This window comes from Trichosurus vulpecula, chromosome 4, assembly GCF_011100635.1.
Source record: "Trichosurus vulpecula isolate mTriVul1 chromosome 4, mTriVul1.pri, whole genome shotgun sequence".
Classification (NCBI taxonomy): Eukaryota; Metazoa; Chordata; class Mammalia; order Diprotodontia; family Phalangeridae; genus Trichosurus; species Trichosurus vulpecula.
This window is the reverse complement of record NC_050576.1, coordinates 242,986,611-242,990,567: the sequence shown is the minus strand read 5'-3', so window position 1 is coordinate 242,990,567 and position 3,957 is coordinate 242,986,611. Positions and strand designations below refer to the sequence as shown.

At 40.8% G+C, this 3,957-nt stretch overlaps 1 protein-coding gene across 4 annotated transcripts in view; it reads left to right on the top strand.

Annotated features, from left to right (window-relative positions):
• MECOM (MDS1 and EVI1 complex locus) overlaps nt 1-237 on the top strand; it is a 76,558-nt gene extending 76,321 nt beyond the window's left edge. For all 4 annotated transcript variants that reach the window (XM_036757811.1, XM_036757810.1, XM_036757809.1 and 1 more), the window contains one exon: nt 1-237. This exon is cut by the window's left edge and continues 1,314 nt beyond it. The gene's annotated coding sequence lies outside the window, so the exon portion shown is untranslated.
• Nucleotides 238-3,957: the final 3,720 nt, after the last annotated feature.

Genomic DNA, 3,957 nt, shown 5'->3' with positions numbered 1-3,957 from the left:
TGCAAGCTTGTGTGATGTTATGTTCATGTTAATCCTATTTGTAAGATGAAGTGTTTCAGACCTATGTTAAAAGAAAGAAGGAAAGAATGGACTGTATTCAGTTATTTTGCCCTTCAGCGAGGGCCCAGATTCGTTTTCTTTCTGTTTGTAATCTCATTTTGAAATAATCGGCAAGTCGAGGTACTTTCTTCAAATGCTTTGTACAATGTAACTGTTATGCATTTCAGTACATTACTATGGGAGGGCAACTAAAAAAAATAAAGGATTACAAAAACGAAGACTTGCCTGTCGACGACATAGTTCTTCTCCCCCTGTCCTGGTGTAATGTTATTACATAGCACTCCCAAATCCCCAAGGTTTTGTGTTATCCTTTGGGGATTTAAATGATGGCCGCAGTGACCTTAGATTTCTTGTGAAGACAGGCATTTTTTTTTTCAGTTCCTTCTAATTCTTGTGATTAGGTAATGGTTAGCGTAATTCTCCACCAAAAGGAAGCGAGAGAAAGGGCCATGGATGGTTTCTAGTCATCGTCTGAAAAATCTGGAGGATTGACCAAGCAGGGTCAATTATGCAGAGATGTCCTGGTAGCTTTCTTTAAATTTTTTAGCTTTTAAAAGTATTAAACTTGCTTAATCCTGAAAATGGAAATAGCATATATAAGTATAAAGAGTACAGAATTTGGGCTCGCATCCCAGCTCTGCCTTGTAACAGTCTGCAGGCCTCAGTTTCTAATCTGAAAAATGAGTGGGTGGGATGATTGTTAAGATCCTTCCCAGCTCTAAATGTATAACCCTCTGGACGTTGATTCTGCTCATTAAAATCACTTGGTAAACATGTCCACTTAATTTCAGTGCACAAAATAGAACTTTTCAGCCACTCCCTCACAGTCTCAAGCATTGAGTCAATAAGCATTTACTAAGTATCTCCTTGGGGCAGCTAGGTGGCTCAGTGGATAGAGCACCTGGCCTGGAGTCAGGAAGACCTGAGTTCAGATTTGGCCTCAGATACCAGCTGTGTGACCCTGGGCAAGTCACCCCTCTGCCTCATTTTCCTAACCTGTCAAATGTGTTAGAGAAGGAGATGGCAAGCCACTCCAGGATCTGCTAAGAAAATCCTAAATGGGGGTCACAAAGTGGGACTGAACAACAAGGTACCCATTCTATGTTGGGCACTAAGGCAAAAGACCATGGATCCATTTTCATTCATTTTTCCTCTTGAATAGTCCTAGCTAATTTATCTAATTCTCTTTTGTCTTTGCATTATTTCATAAAGGTTTTTCCCTATGTCTTTATGTTCATTCCTCATGGTCATTGATTTGAATTTTATTCCATGACATCAGCTCTTAGAATTATTTAAACATTCCCCTATTATTGGGCATTTAGGGTATTCTCAGTTGATTTTCCAACCAGAATAAGGCTGTTCTTTGAATTAATAACTCAATTATTTTTGGTAAATTTCTTGTGATATATTTCCCCAAGCAAATGATTATTTTTATAAATTTTATTACATACTTTCAAATTGCAATGTGAAAAACATTCTCTGAATTTGCTCTTCCACCACCAATGAATAAGCATGCCAGCTTCTTCACAACTTTACCAGTGTTGAATGTCTTCCTTAGAATTTTTTTTTCTAATCTGTTGGGTGTGTACTAGTTTCCGAAAAGATTTTTGAGTTTTATTTTGCACTTCTCTGATTAGTCATAGATGGATCACTTCTGAAGGTATTAACAGTTTGAGTTTCTATTCCAGTATCTTTCTATGTACAAAAGTCCCATTCCATTAAGGACAGAGGGTGATAGTTTGGGTTTTGAACTCTCTCTGCACAATTCATGTCAGTAGATTATTTTTAACATGGCAGGGAAAAATGATTAAGAGCTTATAGCCTGCGTTAGGATATTTTCCAAAGGGAGAGAAAACTAAATGCATTTAGATCAACCCAACCCCTCCACCTTACGCCATACACACACAATATTTCCAGACCTCTATTAACACAGAAATATGTGGTGTATGTATGGGCTATTCAGGAGGATTAGCACCTTTCGTGTGAGGGCTCACTGGGATTTTGGGGGGGCTGCTCATCAAGCTTTGGTGTCCCACCTGATTCACCCAACTCCCACTTAGGGCTCCAAGAAGCTGTAGCATGTGCAGCGCCACTCCCCAGTAAACCATCTGGGCAGACAGGATAAACCAGCTTGAAAGTAACCAACTAGCCCAAACCTGTCAGTGAGTTAGGGGGATGTCTACCCCCAGCACATGAAGACTTTCTGTGGCAGAATGGGCAGAGGAGAACAGTTTGTTCCAATGGTCATGAAGGTGGCTGAAGTAGGTGAAGGAGTGCTTAGAGATTGGTCAGACATGAAAGATGCCAGGGTCACCCACTGCATCCCAAGACATCACCTGTCATCTTGACTTTTGTCCTGCCACTGGACTTTGATGACTCAGAAAGAGAGAATGAAGTTGACAATTTTGTGCAACTCTGCCTCACTTAAATTCACTTCTTGGCAACTCAAGACATTACCCGTGATGTCATTGATCCTCTTCAAAAACAAAGGACAAAAAACCCCAACATTAACACGGAAATTAAGAGGGACTTGCAGTTCAGATACTGTGTTTTAGATTGAAAGTGATCATAGAAGGACTTGTTCAAGCTAATAATAATAATAGCCAGTTTGTATATTTTAGATCTGATTCCCACTAATATGGAAGAACTGGTTGGAAATGATGGAAACCCTAGGTGGAGATCTCTCCATATGAGAGTGTGCTGAGAACAGGAAATTTAGGCTTGTATCCTAGAATTTTGGAAAGCAGATTTCAAAGGGTTTATAGGAAAGATAGGTAGGATCCTATAGCCCAGGAGTTTTAACCTGGGATTCAGGGATAGATTTCAGAAAGTCCATGGACTTAGATGGAAAAAATTCCAACTTTATTTTCTCTTGTCTCAAACTGGAATTTAGCATTTCCTTCAGGGGGTCTAAGTTTCACCAGACTGTCCATGATACAAAAAGATTAACAACAGCCATAGAATTAAATGCTATGGGGGACGTCAGCCCAACAGTGATGGGGGATGAGCAAGAAGAACTGAAAATGCTGTTACCGTTCAGTCATTTTTCAGTAGTGTCTGACTCTTCATGACCCTATTTGGGGTTTTCTTGGCAAAAATGCTAGAGTGGTTTGCCATTTCTTTCTCCAGTTTCTTTTGCAGATGAAGAAACAGGCAAATAGGGTTAAGTGACTTGTCCCAGGATCACGCAGCTAGTAAATGTCTGAGGTCAGATTTGAGCTCGGGAAGACTCATTTTCCTGACTCCAGGCCTGGTGCTTTACCAATTATGCCACCTAGATGCCCATAGGAAAACAGAAAATAATATCAGTGAGGAGGAAAAATGAAGTTTCTTTGAAGGGACTGATATGGATGTACGGGAAATCCACCAACCAACTTAGTTTTTTTTTTTAAGTGGTTGAAAGATGAAAGTGAGACCAGGTAACAGGATAAATACGTGCGGATGCTATCTGCCTTCATGTATTCGAAGGGAAGCAATTTGGCAAATGGAGCAGACTTATTATTTCAAAGGGAGAGCCTGGAGTCAGCTGAAAAGTTGCTGTGGTGGTCCCAGGGAGAGCCAGTGAAGGACTGGACTGTGGAGGTGCCTGGGGAATGGACATAGGCCGAGAGGAGATGGTCCTACAGAGATCAATCAATACCCATTGGCAAAGATTCTCGATATACAGGTAAGGGAGAGGGAAGTGTGCCTTCTGTAGAGTTAAAGAAGTGGGACGTGTTTTGGGGGAGAGAAGATCATGCCTTCAGTTTGGGGAATGTTTAACTTCACATCTTGAAAGGACATCTCAATCTTAGTGCTTTCCCTCTGAGACTGGCCCCAGCTTACGCTCTATGTTTTATTTCTTCATAGTTGGTTGCATGTTCTCTCCCACGTCAGACTGTGAGGAGCTTGAGGACG